The 19,618-nt window shown below is 42.0% G+C and overlaps 1 long non-coding RNA gene across 1 annotated transcript in view; it reads right to left on the minus strand.

Moving 5' to 3' along the window:
* Positions 1–1,797: 1,797 nt before the first annotated feature.
* The window catches only part of LOC142160509 (uncharacterized), a 31,205-nt gene continuing 13,384 nt past the window's right edge, over positions 1,798–19,618 (minus strand). The window contains exon 3 of the long non-coding RNA XR_012693248.1: positions 1,798–1,971. This is a non-coding gene — a long non-coding RNA (uncharacterized LOC142160509). The remainder of the gene's footprint in view (positions 1,972–19,618) is intronic.

The following is a 19,618-nucleotide window of genomic DNA, read 5'->3' on the forward strand; positions in this document are numbered from 1 at the left end:
CATTATGCCCACATTATGCAAGAGAGATCCATAGAGAGGAACGTTGGACAACAGGAGGATCCTCACCTTCAGGGGTATCCCAATATGAGACACAAGTGAAGGTGTATGTATGTATGTAACAGTGTATAAGAGCTGCACTGGGACAAGAGAGGGAGAGCCCCCCAACAGCCAAGGTCTTAAGGATGGTAGAGCTTTTGGATGGCAGCTGCCTGGAGGAAAGTGCTTGGAAGAGAGAGACATTGAATGGCAGACAGTAGCCCTTGGAAGGGGTGAGTGTGATTGGCTGCAAGCCACATGTGATGTGAGAGAAAACCCTGTGTAGAGCACCCTTGAAAAGTCCCCCATAACATGAGGGAGGGTCACTGTAATTAGGCAGTCGGCTACTTTGGAGGAAAGGAGTCCCTGCAGTGAGAAGTAGATGGAGTCCTGTGGTTTGTAACGGTAACTCAACTAAGGCAGAGTCCCTGGCCATCGGGATGTTTAATGTATATGTAATATCCCTGAATTGCACAGTGCTGCAGTGTGATTCCTAATAATGGAAGGGTCCCTGGATATTAGGATGACACCTGAAAGGGACAGTGTAAGATACACCAGTGGGGCTGGAGTATGAGGGTCCCTGTGAGAAATGGGGTGCACTATGGCAAGGAGAATCCCTGGATAGTGGGATGGAAGTTAATCCTTCTTGGAGCGTGACCATGAACCTCTGCAGTATGTCCATTGTGTGCTGACAACTGTCAGAGAGAGATCAGTATTCCTAGATTGTGTGGAACTACAACACCCAGCAACACTGGGTGTGCAGCTGTGTAATGTTTGTATAGTGGACGTAAACAAGTAAAGTGCAGGTAAGTACAGAAGTAAAAGTGCTTAACATCTGCTGAAGCTTATGTGCTGGCGGCATTTGAAGAAGTTGTGCTTAGAACCGCTATGATCTATGATGGTGGAGTTTGGGGTTTATTTCCATCTCCACTGCAAACGTTATGATATGTGCGGGAGGAGAAGGCATTAGAAAATAAAACACTTTGGGCTAGATCTACTAAGCTGCGGGTTTGAAAAAGTGGGGATGTTGCCTATAGCAACCAATCAGATTCTAGCTGTCATTTTTTTAGTACTTTCTACAAAATGACAGCTAGAATCTGATTGGTTGTTATAGGCAACATCCCCACTTTTTCAAAACCGCAGCTTAGTAAATCTAGCCCTTTATCTTGCTATGAGATGGTCTGACGCCCAACGTTTATGTGACTTTGCACCACACACCACTAGTGACCACTTATGTTTATTGTGTTTAAACACCTGAGTATTCAGGGGACCCTCTAGTCACAGATCCCACTCACACGCCATAGCCAGAGCTAGTGGGTCACCACTCAACAGGAGATTCCAATATTCCAAGTAAGTGTCCGCACAACACGAGTACTAGAGAGGTTTCACAGTCCCAAATGAGACTGTACATATTTGTGTTTTATGTGCATTCATTGTTTAATGCTTGTTCCACTTCAGTGCATCTGGCGCATATCACTTACATCCACGACAATGGGAGAGCATTTGTAGTCCCATTGAGATGCGACTAAGAAACATTTACACGTGCATTTCCACATACGTGTGGCCTGAACAAGATCATTTCCTGTTCCTCACAGACCCATTTTTAAAAAATGCAGTTTGAACACATTTGTAAATGCAATCACCGGTGAGTACGAAGCCTTAGGCAGAATGAAGTTGTATACCTGTCAATGCGCACAGCAGGTAAATAGGCACATTTTAGTAAAATAAAATAGGTGCTGCAGCTTCAAATTTTTATTCAGTCCCAAAAGTATCCCCAAAATGTATATAAATTGTATAAAATAAGTACCATGCACATTCCCATGGCCTCGGACTGCACCGGTGATGCAGCAATTAGCTGCGCTTAGAGAGGGCTCCCAAAGCAGTTGTATGTCACAGAGCCCGGCTCCCCGTCATCCATAATCCTTTCCACACTCCCTGTAAAAGAAACAAGCACACAATTAGTAGGGTCATAACAATGTCCTATAAAACATAACCGACAATCTCTGCTGCCACTCTCCCAACACTCTCCAGCTGGGCCCTGTCATGTACTAGGTGGAGCTATCACAGTCTAGCTGCATCTCCACTGCTGGCTGCCTCTGCTGGACTCATTAGTCACTAGAGCACTGTAGGTTCCATTCAGGGAGATGGTTTACATCTGGTACTAGCTAAAATTATGGGAGGCTCACAGCCATCATTCGTAATTGTTCACATCAGCGACCGGGAAATGAACTGGAATGAATTCACCTGCCCACATCTACAGAATAAAAAAAAAAAATTGGTTTGCTTTCAATACACTATAAAAATATGTATTAAATAATAAAACAAATACAAAGCAGCATAACGTCAACTTGACGATCGGATATATTTTGACCAAGTCCCAGATTTACATTCCCCTTCCTAAATCCCCAGGGCACACACAGCTCTATGCTTTTTCATAACGAACATCAATTTTTTAGTAATGTTGCAAATATGTGTTATTCCAGAGGTGTAACTTAAAGTTTTAGTGCCTGGGGCAGGAAGCAAAATTTCCGCTCCCATAGACCTCAATTTTAACCAAATGAACCTAAAGTATTCAGAGTGTTGCGCCCTGTTCCCCCTATCGCACAGTCCTAGTTACAGCCCTGGTGGTAAATGTATCATACTCCGGTTTCTTCAACTCGCTTGAATTCGGCGAGATGACAGCTAAAATTTAAAGCGGCTCTGCCTTGTAAAGGGAAACTTGCCTTTACAAGGCAGCGCTGCTTTAAATTTTAGCTGTCATCTCGCCGAACTCCCGCGAGTTGAAGAAACCGGAGTATGATACATTTACCCCCTGGTGTGATCCAAGACGTTTAGGAAAACAATTAGGATAAAGCATTGGTCATGACTGATCTGCCCAGCCACACCTCTATAAAACACACCCACAATTCCATTTGTCAGAGGCCACACCCACAAATCAATAGACCACGCCTCTTTCGGGCACAGGAAATTGTGACTGCCCTGTAAAATTCACAACTGACGCGGATATGGAAGTTCAGATACATATAAAATAAGAAGGAAAATTATAAAACAGATAATGAATTACAAATGGCAGGCAGGAACGTAAACAGACCTCTGCCCCTGCAGTTTTGCAGCAGAGGCCCCACTCTAAGTAACTTTGGCACACATCCAAGCCTGTTTGGACCAGATCTCGGTATTTAGGTTAACTCCATGTGAATAAATATATCATTAAATACATAATTATATGTGTGATTAAAACTACTATGTTATTATACAACTATGTATTATACCAGTCTGTAGTTCTGTCTCCTTTCTCTCCTATTCCATGGAAAGAAGGGCAGAGAGATAGATTAACCAGGCATTCTAGTAACGGAAAAACATATACTAATAACCTCCCAATGTAACTTTGATCAAGGATGAAAACTTACTCCGTCTGCCACAATAAAATATTAATGGAGGCAAGGTTGGTGTTAAAAAAACCAATGTGTGGATGTGTTATCAGTAATAGCATCAGAGTGCTACTAGGCATTTAGGAAGAATATGAAAATATACAACTCTTCAGGCTGGGTACACACTATACAGAATTTCTCCCGATGCGATATCCGTAAGGACTTTACCAGCGATTAAAAAAAAAAAAAAAAAAAAAGTCCTGATGAGCATGCTGATTCATGTGTACACACTATACATGTTTTACAAGATTTACCTTCAGATCTGTGCTCTTTATTTGTCATAACTATCGGCTGAAGAGATTGTGACTCTGCACACTCCATAGACATCTATGGCATACTTACCTACTTTCTTCAGCTCTCTTCCGGGAGCCAGCCAGTGGAGGGGGGCGTGAGGGGGCGGGGCGGCCAAAATCGCGTCATTTCGGCCCCGCCCCCTGTGACGTCATGACGCAAATTGCGTCATTTGACAGCGGGGGGCGGGGCTAAACGCCGCGATTCATCGGGAATCGCGGCGTTTGGGATCTAATTCTGCCCACTTCACTAGGAAGTGGGCACTTCCTAGTGAAGTGGGCAGAATTCGGGAGATTGCCACACTCGCCCGGGAGTCCGGGAGACTCTCGCAAAATGCGGGAGTCTCCCGGACATTCCGGGAGAGTTGGCAAGTATGATCTATGGACACTGCCGGTCCTGAGTGCATAACACTGCAGGACTGGTACAACACTGTTCTATCGTTGAATGAGATTTTTGTTCCGGTTTAAAAATCAAATGAAACAACACAATGTGCTTTGGAACAAGAATGGTTTATTGTTGTTCATGTGATATCGGGCCGAACAGTCGTTTATCGTTTGATTGGCCTGATAATCAGCTGAAAACGCTGTAGTGTGTAACCAGCCTTACAAAGGGTTATATGACTCCACACACGCAGGAATGAATTTCACCAGGGTTAGGCTTCAAGACCAGGGTGATTTTCAGAGGTGTGAAGACATTTATACAGAAATGCCCAAAAGATCATTCATATTAATAGATGGAATGACTCAGTACTTTTTATATTAGAAATGTTACCACCTTCAAGGCCTTGCTTTTTTCCACCTTAAATTATATCAGGTTTACGTTTTTCCAGCCTGCTGTAAAGTGAGGTGTGAAAATATAGAAGCACTCACACCAGCTAGGTCAATGTCACTAATAACAGGCTCTAACCTAAGAGATGAAGTATCACTACAACATAGCTTGATTGAAAATGGGTCAGATAAGTGTTACACCTACAAGAGCCCATCCAGGATATATGCCCACTTCACAGCGATTTGTGACTGTTTATGGCCTATTAAGGCTATTCCACTCATCAGTTATATTTGTCGCTTTTAATACTGGCCTTATTATCATCTTAAATATCTCTGGCACCTGCGTATTTCCACTTTTCTAAATATTCAGGTATTTGATACTGAACTACTTATCTGAATGAGAAGCGGTGGGGTAATTTCATTGACCTTATTATAGCTATGTAAAGGGGAAAATAAACATTTATTTTTTTAAGGGGATAGAAACCCCCAACTGGATCATGAAATATATCTTAATTGTTCTGGGGATGTCTGGTCGTAGGATTGGATAAGAGCATCATGTGATCTGCTTACATCATCAAACCCTGGGACACCCTCTCCAGTCTCACCCTGCAGCCAAGTACTCCAGCGAATTTAGATAAATATTGTGATGCGGCTGGAGACTTCCATCCTCTTTAAGCCTATTTCCCTGAGTGCACTATCTGGTTTCATTTATCCCCTTACCTGTAAGTCACATTATTATAAAGTATTGTATCTTGTAAAATTTACAAGTTTTGATACTTAGACAAAACTTCCCATACAGGACACTGAAGGCAGGTTCAGCGTTTATACATTTGGTACAGGTATGCATTAGTACAAGAAACACAAAACAAAGTCTAGACAAGTGAAGGTCAAAGTGCATGGGGTGGGGGAGGGGTCAGCACGTTAGGGTCAGCAGAGCCAAGGCACAGAATAGAAGGTATAATATTCTCAGGTAGGAGAACATATAGAGCTATCTTATGAAAAATATGTCACTCTAGTGTTAGGTGGACTCACACATATTACAAAAACATTATAAATCATAATGTAATCCCCTCTACTTATCTGGTTGGGGGAGCTGCAGTTCTATCACTGGGGTCATGAGTTCAATTCCCGACCATGGCTTTATCTGAGAGGAGTTTGTATGTTCTCCCCGTGTTTGCATGGGTTTCCTCCGGGTGCTCCGGTTTCCTCCCACACTCCAAAAACATACTGGTAGGTTAATTGGCTGCTAACTAATTGACCCTAGTCTGTCCGTCCTATGTGTGTGTGTGTGTGTGTGTTAAGGAATTTAGACTGTAAGCCCCAATGGGGCAGGGGACTGATGTGAGTGAGTTCTCTGTACAGCGCTGCGTAATCAGTGGCGCTATATAAATAAATGATGATGATGATGATGATTTTGACATGCAGCGGAGGTGGGGCAGTTCTCAGGGCCACACCTTAACTACTTTATGGGCCCCCGGGCAATGCAGTGCACCGGGCCCCTAAAAAAATAAAGTAATTATATATATATATATAATAGTGTGTGTGTGTGTAAAAAAAATATATATGTATGTAAAAAACAAAAAAGGGATTATATATATAATCACTTTTTTTTTACATTTATATATAGGGGCCCCCTTAACTTACCTTAAGTCCGATCCCCTTCTCCTTTTTTCCGTGCCGCTGAGTCTCTTCTGCGCTCTTCCGTGCTGTGCTCGCAGTCAATGCTGGGCGTGATATCAGGCCCAGCAATCACTGCGAGCACAGCACGGAAGAGGGGACCAGGGAGGGAGCCGGATCGCCGCTGACGTGACCGCAAGGTAAGTATTTTCATTTTTTTTTTTTTTTCAGGATTTTTTTTTTTACAGAGCTGCCTCGGATGTGCCCCCTTACCCGCAGGGCCCCCGGGCACCTGCCCATTGTGCCCAATGGAAGAGAAGGCCATGGCAGCTCTTGCCGACCATTTAATCACTAGCTAAGGGGTATGACATGCTTACAGTGATTATTTCGCCATAGCCCTACTATTATTGTGTATTCAGATTGCTGCTTGATTGCAGTCACTGTTGTTATTCTGTATTACTGCACTGATAACAAATCTACCAGTTGTTTGTTTATTACCTGACCAGCCATAGTAATACGAGGGCCAGTGTCCATAATTCCTTCCCACTATATCTTACTAAACCCCACCAGCATGATCCTGCTTTACTGTATGCCGATAAACTTGCCAAATGGCTTGTCCTCAACCAGGTGTCTCCCTTACTATGTATATACTGTTCGCCAGTTTACCCCTGGTAGAAATCTGATGAGACCATTGCCTCAAGGACCACAAGCAATATTCTGGTGGAGGCACTCCACCAGAAATCAAGGTGCGACCTTACCGATAGACCCACCTATCCACAGTCACACCCTGGAACGGGTGGAGGGCTTCAGGAGATGCATTTATAATTGAGGACCTGACACTATTGAGTTACTATGTTTTTTACAATGGCCCCAGAAATCTATGTATGTGTAAGTTAAAAGAGAGTTTTCCTATCTCTCGGGAGAGAGCACAGAATAATAGTTCTATGCAACTAGGGGGCTCAGCATGAGAGTGACCCTGCATCTTGTTCTATATTCATTCCCAGGCCCTCGTTCTGGAGATAGTGCGGAGCAATATGTAGGACAATTCTCATGTTGTGTCCCCACTCTAGCCAATATGTATCACTGGTTTTCTATGCCCTCTCCTGAGTGTATTCTATACACTTACATGGTGCAAAGTATATTAAATCATTGTCACAGGCTGGAGTTTAACAAAGAATAAGCAGAATGAGAAAGTAAAAGGACTCTCCATTTGTTTTATCAGCTGATCACATATTGGCAGATCCTGCATCGTTCACCAATTTGACCACACATATGTGATGCCAAGGGCTAGAGTTAATAAACTGCAGGTTTGAAAAAGTAGAGATGTTGCCTATAGCAACCAATCAGATTCTAGCTGTCATTTTGTAGAATGTACTAAATAAATGATAGCTACAATCTGATTGGTTGCTATAGGCAACATCTCCACTTTTTCAAACCCGCTGCTTAGTAAATATACCCCCAAATCTCTCATAACCTGTCCTTTAGAGGCCATTCTATCCAGTCACTGCATTTTTTAATATTGATTAGATTTTTTTACACTTTGAACCTTCAAGGATAATATATATGTTTTAGATTGACCTACTTCCTCTGTTTGTTTTCCATTATTCTAATTAGACCATAAACAGTTTGGATCAGGGACTTATTATTATCATTTATTTGTATAGCAGCACTGTGCAGAGAATATGTCATCACTCACATCAGTCCCTGACCCATTGGAGCTTACATTGTAAATTCCCTACTACACACACACACATAGGTCCATGTTATTAGAAGCAATTAAACTACCAGAGGTTTTTACTTACCAATTAACCTACCAGTATGTTTTCAGAGTGTGGGAGGAAACCGGAGCACCTGGAGGAAACTCACGCAAACACGGAGAGAACATACAAACTCCATGCAGATAGGACCTTGGTTGAATTTGAACCCATGCATGCAGCACTGTGAGAAAGCAATGCTAACCACTGTACCTGCATGCAGCCCTTTTTTATGTGTGTTCAATTGCCGGTAAATAGGTTCGTAATTAAATGTACTACTTGTAATGTATTTCCTGTGTATTTGTAAACTGCTGCGTATTCACTTGTGCTCTATTAGTAATCTTATATAAACATACCTAACGTTGTCTGGGCCGAGTGTACAAATCTAGGGGGTAAATGTATCAAGCTGAGAGTTTTCCGGCGGGTTTGAAAAGTGGAGCTGTTGCCTATAGCAACCAACCAGATTCTAGCTATCATTTTGTAGAATGTACTAAATAAATGATAACTAGAATCTGATTAGCTTTTCAAACCCGCCGAAAAACTCTCAGCTTGATACATTTACCCTCTGGATTCTTGTTTGCTTTCCCCAATTATGTCAGCACATACACAAATGTGTAAAAAATTTATTTTATCACCAGATTTTTGTAAACCCAGAGCAGACAAGGAGGGTGTTACATCACACATGAAAGACAAACTGACGTCATGTCTGTAGACCTCTTGCACCCACCTGCATCTCTTAGGGTTTGTACATAAGGGCTTCAATATTATGCATTTAACGTGTGTTCTTAAAGCCGAGTAAACAGACTTTAACGCTGACAGTCAAAACAAAAATGTAAGCTAATGGACCTGTACAAACACATTTTCTGATAATCGTTCACTTAGTTTTGCATCACTTTCAATGTTACCTGCAGCATCTACATTATAATAGAGTTTTGTGATAAATGTTCATTAAGTACATAGTACAATATGCTGCAGGGAGGCATTGAAGACCCACTTAATGTGCTCTGCTAAAAGCGAGGGCAAACTATTGACTTCTCCTTTAACAAACATTTTCTCTACCCATGTGTATGAGCCCTAAAACAGCTGGCTTGAGCCTTTATTTTAGGTTAAAAATGTTGTAATTATTCAAAGAACTGTTTCATTGCAGTTTAAAAACAGAATTCCCACCCACTTTTGTAACTATAAATATGGTGAACCTAGTGTAACAAATTTTTTGCACTTATATACGTGGTTAAGAGCACATAAGAGCATTCTTGGCTAGAGAGCTATGTGTGAGGGAGGTCATACCCAACAAGTAGAATTAGTTGTTACGGAGGGCAGTAAGCTGTATATTAGCTCATATCTTTGCCCAAGCTCCCACTTTTCCTTATTCTCACAAATATAAAGCATTGGATATTTCTGAATACTGTTGTCAAATGTCACAGCAGCACAGAGGATCGATTTCATAGGGAAAAACAAGGCTGATTTAGGAATTACTGAACTACCATCTCTGTCCAGCTGTGGGACCTACAGAACTCATTGCTGTTTCATCATCTGTTCAGGAGGTCACTGAGCTCAGTTGTGCCAGCTCTGTTTGGCTGCTGGACCTTCTGCACCCAGCTGTCAGCATCCTGGACTTCGTCACGTCAGAGCGGCAGAAACTGCCTACACTATTAACCCCAGCCAGGGGGCGGTAAAGTATCCTTCACCTCTTCCATTACCCTGCACCATTTGGATCAGTTGTTTCTTTCCACTCTCTCATTACTTACCCCAGCTAATACACATTCATCCACATCTCTCCATCATGCACCTACTCAATTTACACTTTGCCCTATTTACTATCACCAAACTTCTCTTCAAATTCCTCTTGTCTCTCCATCATACTATATCTCCCCCCATTATGATTTCCCCTTCATTACTTCCCTCCTCATTAATCTGCACACGTGAACTGTTTTGTCTCCTGCACTCACACTCACCAGTCTATATAAACAGAAATAAACCTCACACTCACAAATCCTCAGGGCATGTCTTCTTCCTCACCCTGCTCCTTCTCATGGCTGCTGGTGACAGACATCGCACCTAACCCTGGGCCCGTACAATTCCCATTATCTGCTCACGCTTCTCGCTCCATCCCAAACCTTTCTATCCACCCTCTACTTTCAATCCCATCAACCTTATCCAAATATCTCCACTACCCCCTCTTCCCTTCTCCGGTGCACTATGGAACGCCAGATCTGTTTGTAACAAACTTGCATCCATTCATGATCTATTAATTTCTAAATCCCTCAACCTCCTTACCACTACAGAAACTTGGCTCACCTCCTCTGACACTACATCTCCTGCAGCTCTCCCCTATGGGGGACACTCCCTCCACCATACCCTTAGACCATGAAACAGACAAGGTGGTGGAGTAGGCATTCTACTTTCTCCAAGTTGCACCTTCCAAGTCAAACCCTCTGAACCCTCACTCTCACTTCCTTTGATATCCACACTATCCATCTAATTTATCCACTTCACTTTGTGTTGCTGTCATTTATTGCCCCACAGTTCCAGTTTCCCCATTTCTTGACAACTGGATCACTTATTTCATATCCTTTGACCTGCCTACCCTCATACCACTATTCTGTTCCTATCCCAATTTCCTCCACTATAGACTCATCCTTTCATCTTACAGAACGGCTCTTTCAATTGCCAAACAAATATTCTTTCTAATATACACCCAGTCTTCTTACCCACATCACCTCTTTGCCACCTTCAACTCACTTCTCTGCCCAACTGCATCTCCTCCCCCTTCCTCCCCCGCCGTTCGACAAGATATTTCCTCATGCCTCTCTCTATAACTACCGCCCTAGTTCTCTCCTCCCCTTTGCCTCCAAACTACTTCAGCAATTAATGTACAAACGCCTGTCTCACTTTTTCTCCTTTCACTCCATTCTCAACTCTCTGCAATCAGGCTACTATCCCCAATATTCCCTTGAAACTGCTCTCACAAAAGTGAGCAATGATTTACTTACTGCAAAGTCTAAGGGTCATTTCTCCATACTTATCCTCCTGGATCTCTCTGCTGCTTTTGAGAGTGTTGATCACCCTCTTCTCCTACACATCCTTCATTCCACTGGCTTTCATGACACAGTTCTTTCCAGGTTAATTTCCTACCTATCAAACCGATCCTTCAGTGTTTCTACCTCTGGCACATCCTCCCCTCCACTCCCACTATCTGTTGGGTACTACAATGCTCTGTTCTTGGCCCTTTACTTTTTTTCATGGTATACCTCTCTTGGGGCACTAAACCCCTTATTTGGCCTCCAGTACCACCTCCACGCTGATGACACCAAATCTTTATCTCTTTCCCTGACCTATCTCCTTCTGTACTATCTCGTGTAATCAACTGTCTTTCTGCTATTTCCACATGGATGTCCCAACACTACCTAAAGCTCAACATGTCCAAAACAGAACTTATTATCTTCCTCCTGCCAGAATCACCACCTGCCCTCAAATCTCCCTCACTGACAATAACACCACAATTTCCTCAGTCTCCCAAGCCTGCTCCTTGGTGTCACACTTGACTCCACCATCTGCTTTATTCCTCACATGCAGACTCTCTTCCAGTCCTGTCAATTCCATCTTAAAAATTTGCCAGAATACGCACTTTTATTACTAAACATGCTACCAAAACTCTTATCCATTCTGTCATTCTCTCCCATCTTGACTACTGCATATCCTCCTGCTATCTGGCATTTCCGCACCCATATATCTCCACTTCAATCTATCCAAAATTCTGCTGCAAGACTGATCTTCCTCTCTCAGCGCTCCACATCTGCTGCACCACTTTGCAAATCCCTTCACAGGCTCCCGGGTTCCTCAGAATCCAATTCAAATTACTCACCCTTACCTACAAAGCTCTCAACAACACCACCCCTTCATACATCTCAAATCTTGAATCAAAATACTCTCTGCCCCGCCCTCTCAGATCTACCTGTGACCTGCAGCTTGTCTCATCTCTGGTAACCGCCTTTCACTCGCACCTATAAGACTTCTTCCATGCTGCTCCCCACTTATGAAATTCCTTACTACGCCCAATCAGACTTTCCCAAAGCCTTCAAATCTTTAGACATTCTCTAAAAGCCCACTTCTTTTTTAAGCTTACCTTATACCTGATAATACTATTCACACTAATACACCCTCACATCTTTCCCAATCTCCACTCTAATCTCCACTTGCTGCTCTTGTTTCAGCTGTGCCCTCTTCAATTTAGAATGTAAGCTCTCTAATGAGATGGGTCCTTCATACCCTTTGTTTTCATGTATGGTTTATACTGTCTGCCTTGTATGTCCTTGTTTTATGTATGTACTGTTTTCCCTACTGTTAAGTGCTGCGGAGCACTGTGGCACCTTACAAATCTATGATAATAATAATAATAATGATAAATTAGGGAATGGGGTGCAAAAATATATTTTTTTTCTTAACATATTTCAACACATCTGGTTGGACTAATTTAGACTCTAAACCTCACCATTTTGTCTCTCACGGTTTTCAGGCCTGAGTCATTAAGGAGAGCAAGGCAAAAAAAAAATTATTTTGCATGTAAGAAAAATACTGGCAGTTTTTTCCTTTAGTCCACAAATACTTGATAACTTTATTTGTACACATAAACTTAAAGTTGATCTTGGTCTAGGATATGCCCTATCCCCAGGGCCGCCTAGCACCGGCGATTTATTTATTTATTTATTTTAAAACTACGTGATCGCGGCGCTGGCGTCCCTCCTCTCTGCTGCTCTCTGCTCCATTGCTCCAGGCTGTCTGAATGCCGGGTGTGACGTCATCATGTCACACCCAGCATTCAGTCAGTCTGGAGCAATGGAGCACAGAGCAGCAGAGAGGACCATGAAAGAAGAGAGAAGAAAAGGTAAGTGAAGGGAGGAAAGCGGGGGGGTGGGTAGCCTGACTCAGAGGGGTTAAAAAAATGGGGGGGGGGAGGGGGCAGCTTGACACAGAGGGGTTAAAGAAAAGAGGGACAAAAGCAGCATGGCACAGAGGGGTTAAAGAGAAGAGGGACAAGAGCAGCATGGCACAGGGGGTTAAAGAAAGGAGGGACAGAGGCAGCATCGCACAGGGGGTTAAAGAAAGGAGGGACAGAGGCAGCATGGCACAGGGGGTTAAAGAAAGGGGGACAGAGGCAGCATGGCACAGGGGGTTAAAGAAAGGGGGACAGAGGCAGCATGGCACAGGGGGTTAAAGAAAGGAGGGACAAGCAGCATGGCACGGGGGTTAAAGAAAGGGGGACAAAGGCAGCATGGCACAGGGGTTAAAGAAGAGAGGGACAAAAGTAGCATGGCACAGGGGGTTAAAGAAAAGAGGGACAAAGACAGCATGGCACAGAGGGATGATGAAAGGAGGGGCAAAGGCAGCATGGCACAGGGGGATGAAGAAAGGGGCAAAGGCAGCATGCAGGGCGCAGTGTGATCATAGGGGGGCATAGCATGGTGATGATAAAGGGGCACAGTAATGTGTGTGTGATGGCACAAAGCTTTTGGCAATGTAGTGTGTGTGAGGTAGATGGTGGCTAATTAATGGTTGCTATTTTGTTTGCGGGGTAATGGGAATACTAATTTAATGTTGGGGCTGGAGGAAGGCCTAATTATTTATCATGGATGCTATTGATTTAACGCTGTGGCTGGCTGTAATTTTCTAAACGTAGTCATTTTGTTTTCCAAATAGGTCCTCCAACATTCCATGATCCGGACAAGCCGCAACTAAAGAAACCAGCAGCCACATGTGGTAAAAGTGAGAAGAACAGGTAGGACAGAGTAGTGTGTGAAATGTTTTGATTCTAGTAGGGACAATGGCAATGTTTGGTGAGTGTTTGGTGAGCCCAGTGGGCGCAGGCCAAAACTGAACTCTTTCTGTACACACTGTATTCTTCCTATACTACACAAGGGTGCTAGATGTCCTGAAAGTCAGGAGTGCTTGTATAAATATCACGGTCCAGTGAATTCAGGACCTAGTGATTTTGATGTGCTAGCCACGCCCCAATGGCGCATAGCCACGCCCCCAATCGTGTGACCACAGCCCTGAAATTTTTTTTTGCTTGCTCAACTATAAGGGGGGCCCCATGAATTTGTTGTACCGGGGCCCTGAATTCCTCTTGGCAGCCCTGCCTATCCCAACTATAAATCTATCCCCCATATTTTAAATTTACCTCCCCCTCCAAAGCAACATGGTTTTGCCAAGATGCAAAGTTACTCCTTTTTTTTTGTTCTGCTCTCCTTAATGACTCAGGCCCTTCATGTCTGGCTGTAGTGGATGTAAAAGATACACTAGCAGGTAGCCAGAGATGTCAAAAAAATCATCATCGAGTAATGAATCAGTGGACTAATATTCCTGCACTGAACCGTATTGTATCTGATTCACAAATTATAATAATGGCCAGTTTGCAACAATGTACAATATATGAATATAAAAATAAAAACATTTTAAAGGCAGACTTCGAAACCAAAACCCTTGTATTCGAACAGTAAAGCCCAAATACGAGCTGCAAATAGCGAAAATGGGTGCAGAATTCAAACTGAAAAATTGAATTGCATCTTTAAAAATTGTAGTGCACGCATATTAATTAGCATCGAACCTGTGAATTCCGATTGAATTTTAAAGCGATTAGGAATTTTCAAGTTCCTCTAGTTCTCTGTTTCTTCAACAATGTTTCCATCCCAGCCAGATCTACCATTGGTCAGCTGGGAGTGGAGGACAAAAAATAAGTTTAAAGAAATGACTGTAACTTTTTTTTGTTTTTGTTTAAGCAATCCCAATTAGAAAATACCTTTTCATAAAAAGTACATATTGCTTTCTTTATCTCTCGTTAGATTGTTAAAGTGGCCCTGAAGGACTGTTCCATCCATTGACAGTAAAGATCCGTATAATTACTATAAAGATTCTCCTATTGGTAGTAGGTTGGGGCAATCTGTATGACTGTCTTGCATGTAGCGTGTCTTTGTGATTGATTGTAGCCTGGAGCAGAGAGAGGAATGTAAGCTGATACTATGTTTTAGACTCCAAGCTTCATATTCAAGGTCAATGCGAAGTAACCAGGACACAACTTGTAACTATTCCACAGGAGCCGAAGGGTTATGTTGTGTTTTGTTTTTTTTTTTTTTAAAAAAAGCTTCTTTTACAACTTAAACTCACCTGGACTAATCAGTCAACTTTTTCCTCGACGCTTCTCAGTGGACGCCCTAGAATTATAATTTATGCCCCCAGCTTCCTACATAAACCGATAGAGCTGAGGTTTCAATTACAGCAGCCCCCATAGAGTGCTATGTGCTCACCGGTACTCAATTACCCGCAAGTCTTGTGTGCTATAGTATAGCTTTATATTCAGGGCTTAAATTCAGGATAGAAGAGACTAGGGCCCTGATTCATTAAGGATCTTAAATGAAGAGGTATCTTATTTCAGTCTCCTGGACAAAACCATGTTACAATGCAAGGGGTGCAAACTAGTATTCTGTTTTGCACATATGTTAAATACTGACTGTTTTTTCATGTAGCACACAAATATCAACTTTAAATTTCAGTGTACAAATAAGCTATCAAGTATTTGTGTGCTACATGATAAAACAGTCAGTATTTAACTTATGTGCAAAACAGAAAACTAGTTTGCACCCCTTGCATTGTAACGTGGTTTTATCCAGGAGACTGAAATAAGATACCTCTTTATTTAAGATCCTTAATGAATCAGGCCCCAGATCCCTATGAAGAGACAACAAAAATATCAGGTAAACAAACGAAGGAAAGAGTAATATAAACGGCAAGAATAGTCAAACAAACCCAAAATCAGGGCAGGCGGCAAACAGGATTGTCAGGGTCACAAACCGTGGTCAGGGCAGGCGGCAGACACAGAATACTCAGAACAGGCAACGAGAAACACAAACAGACTTCAAACTGATACAATGAACAACACCTTTGTGAGCATACACTGTAACAGGCAATGAGTCAATGATGCAGACAGCCTTATAAACCAGCAGAGACCAATCCTAGAAATGGATCAATCAACACTGATGTAATACCCAGCACCTGAGAAACACTGAACTCAGAAGGAAGTCATGACAACCATTTTAAGCAGTCTGAGTCTGCACTGTCTCTATCCAAGGCTCTGTTCCTACTACTGACAAGAATGCAGCCAAGATCTGTCTCTTTTGACGTAACTTAAAGATGATATCGTAGTTGGGTATCACCAGTAATGTGGGAGCAGCTATCCCACGTGGATTCATTTCATAAGGTCCCCCAATATCACAGCTGACATTGGGCAATTGCACAGTTTTTGTGAAATAGCCAGCAGCCCCAATGATCCTCCCAAAATCAAATAGATCATTATCAGGCATGGCAGAAAACGCAGTCAGAAATTGACTACATTGAGCTGTGTGGGCAACTGCAGCAACATCTTCAAGAATCAGAAGTGATCTGGACAACCAGTCCAAGGGGTCAAGTGCGTGGCCAAATTGAACATCCTGTCTCAATCTTCGGTCCGAGCAGCAGGGTCAGCCCGTGTATCGCCAGTTTAAAACTTTTATAGAATGTAAAACTTTATGTGCCGACCATGTTGTCACAAGTAGACAGAAAAGTACACCCTAAACAATCTCAATTTCCATAGGAAAGTATAGATTTCCAGTGCTCAAACTAGAGTAATGCTTTAAGAGTGTTATTTGAATTAATTTTTTTAGCGTCTTAAGGTATTTAAATATTTTATTAAAGTACTTAAATAAATCTTATTGATTTTTAAAATCTATTTTTATTTTTAACAAATGGGCCATCTGCGGTCCTAATTTATCTTGAAACGCAACTTTAGAAAAAGCACACATAATTTGTACACTGTGCGCCCATATTCAAACACCAGCGGATCTCAAGAAGCGTTTTCATTTGAATCTGAGTCTAAGTACGCTCTAGCTGTACATTACTTGCCGTATGTAGACAGCTAACAGGATACGCACATGTATATGTGCAACATAAAGTCCCATCAGAACGCATGCAAAACACAAGATTCTATCAAATTCACTGACAACTCTTAATACTATAATCATTAATTAAATTATGTGTTTTTTTTTTTTTAAATAAAAATATATATTTTTTTTTTCATGGAATACATAAATCAGGATGTCCCTAAGGTGTACCATACATAAAATGCATATTTTATAGTTTGTCTTACTTGCAAACACATGTTGTGGCATGCATGTGAGGTCATCACTATCAGTCAGAGCTTACACCTGCCCTATAGCTGGTGCAAGTGATACAGCTAAAATACACGTACTTACAACACATGTTGTATGTCTTTGTTTCAATTAGTTTTTAGGATGCTACATGCCTGTAGTTTCTACTATGTATGTGAATGTACTGAAAAAGTCATGCAACATTTATTTATACATTTACTTTATATACAATGGACCTGTTTTGCAGAGTGATTGGGTCTAAGAGTTTTATGGATAATATTTTTTAAATAAACTGTAGAGCCTTGTCTAAAATCTACTAAATTACTTTGAAAGTAAAAAAAATGTCTGTCCCCCCACACTGCCGCTTGCGTTCTCCTTCTCATGACATTGTCCAGCAGTGCTCCTCGCAGTGCATAGGATTTCGTTGATGTAAAGTGTGTGTATGACTCTATCATTAAGCAACAGCAATTGTTTTCTTTTCTTTTTGACTTTTGACAATTTTGGATAAAGGTTGCCAGCTAAAACATTCCATACGTCTGTGTGTGTGTGTGTGTGTGTATATAATTTTAAGTGACATGATTACTTCAGTTGTATATAGAGAAGACAGAATAACAAAGGACCTAGAGAAAGTTGTGTCTATGCATCACCACTTCTTGGTTCTCTTCCATTGTCTAGCAGTTAGAATTCTTACGGGTGTGGTATCATACATTTACCCAGAAATCCAAAAGGTAATTACAGGACTTGGCTGTTCTTTGTAAGTACACACCCTAGGTGTGGTAAGGTGGAATATAACCACCACGCCCCTAGATGTTCCAGCCCTGTGCTCAGCCTTCTGTTGGCTAGTGCCATGAGGGAACCAGTCCACCAGCCAAGAGGGAGATGGATCGTGCACAGTCTCCAGACACTTGCAAGGATAGGAAAGCCTATCACAGGGCAGTGTCTGAGTGTAATTATTTACATAGGCACTGATACAGAGTAAGTGATGACTGATGAGACCTGTAGTTTACCTCGCAGTATTCCTAAACTGTCAAAGCTCAAATTGCATGTTCAATGTACTGCTTTATCATAGGTGTAACTAGAGGAGGGCAACGGAGGTGCTGATGAGACACTGAGACAGGAAAAAAGGGGAGAAAACATTAAAAAGTGGGGAACAAAATATGACAAAATAACGACTGCATCTGACAAAGTGATTGTGCCATGAAGATGTAATTCTCAGTATCTCTTATATCTGTATATATTAAAGATGAGCAAAATTGCATTAAATTTTGGACAAATTGGGTTTTGTAGTGGATGAGGATTTTTGGCAGAGGCAAGATACAGGGCCTGGTTAAGGGTTCAGGCCACCCTAGACTAATACACTTGTAGCGCCCCCTGGCCTTCCATGCTAGACTGATATGCAGTAGGGAAAATCGAACTTGTCCTTAATTTAAAATCTGTGTTCATTTACCCCATCACCAATGTTTATGGTCCTGTGTTTTTGAATCTCAGATCCAGTTGGCTTTATAAAAAGTTCACAGCAATCCTTATCACTTATTTTGCTTAAGATCAGAACTGTCTAGCAGAACGAAGGCATGAACGAGCTCTGTTGAGGGTGAAGGTGAAGGGGGCTCTCACGTCTGCTCCTGTCGCCATCCTTGTCTCTCCCACTCACTTATCCTCAAGCCCCGACCCTCCCACCCCAAGGATGACTCTTTATCTTCAGCTAAACCATGGAAATATGTGAAGATTTAAACCATACTACATTGTACTTTCATGTTTTCTTTTTGCTTTGAAAAACAACTATTTATATTTTAAAATGAAATTTAGTTTATACCTCTCCCTGTAAAAATTTTGTGCCCCTGTCCAAATGCCTTGTGCTCTAGGCTGCAGCCTAGTCAGCCTATTGGATAATCAGACCCTGGTAATATGTTCCGGCAATACATTCTGCTGGGGAATGCCATTCCAGACTATAGTTGTAAACTCCACTTTTGCAGCATTTATAGTCTATGAATGAAGCTGGTAAATTCATTCTGCCATGCGGTGTGTTTGATAGAAAACGATGAAGGCCAGCTTGTGTCAGCAAAATGTTCACATTTTATTTGGAAATGCAGAATGGGGTGAATATTTGTAAAATGTTGCTTATCTGTAGTATGTTTGGGCATTGTGCTACAGCTATAGTACTCTCACATGTTTTATATGTTACCATAGTTACATGTGTCTATATAATCATAGTCTTAGCCGTGGGTGATATAGCATGGTGAAAGGGGGTGCAGTGTGGTGAAAACAGGGTGTGGCCTAAAACTTTGCCCTAAAACTCCATGCCCACCATGCACAAAATTGCACCTCTGGCTTTTATATTTCAGGAACGTTATGTTTTTGTCATAGTTAAAACATACTTGCCAACTTTTCCTCGTTGGCTTCAGGGAGATCCCGGGGGAGGTGGATGTGTGGGGCGGGGCTTGATGAATTGCATCATTTTGGCTCCGCCCCCTAAATGATTGTCACAATTTTGGCCAAATACAAAGGGGGGCGTGGCTAAGATGACGCAATATTTGCATTATTAAGCCCCC

This window comes from Mixophyes fleayi, chromosome 6 (genome assembly GCF_038048845.1).
Source record: "Mixophyes fleayi isolate aMixFle1 chromosome 6, aMixFle1.hap1, whole genome shotgun sequence".
NCBI classification, from domain to species: Eukaryota; Metazoa; Chordata; class Amphibia; order Anura; family Limnodynastidae; genus Mixophyes; species Mixophyes fleayi.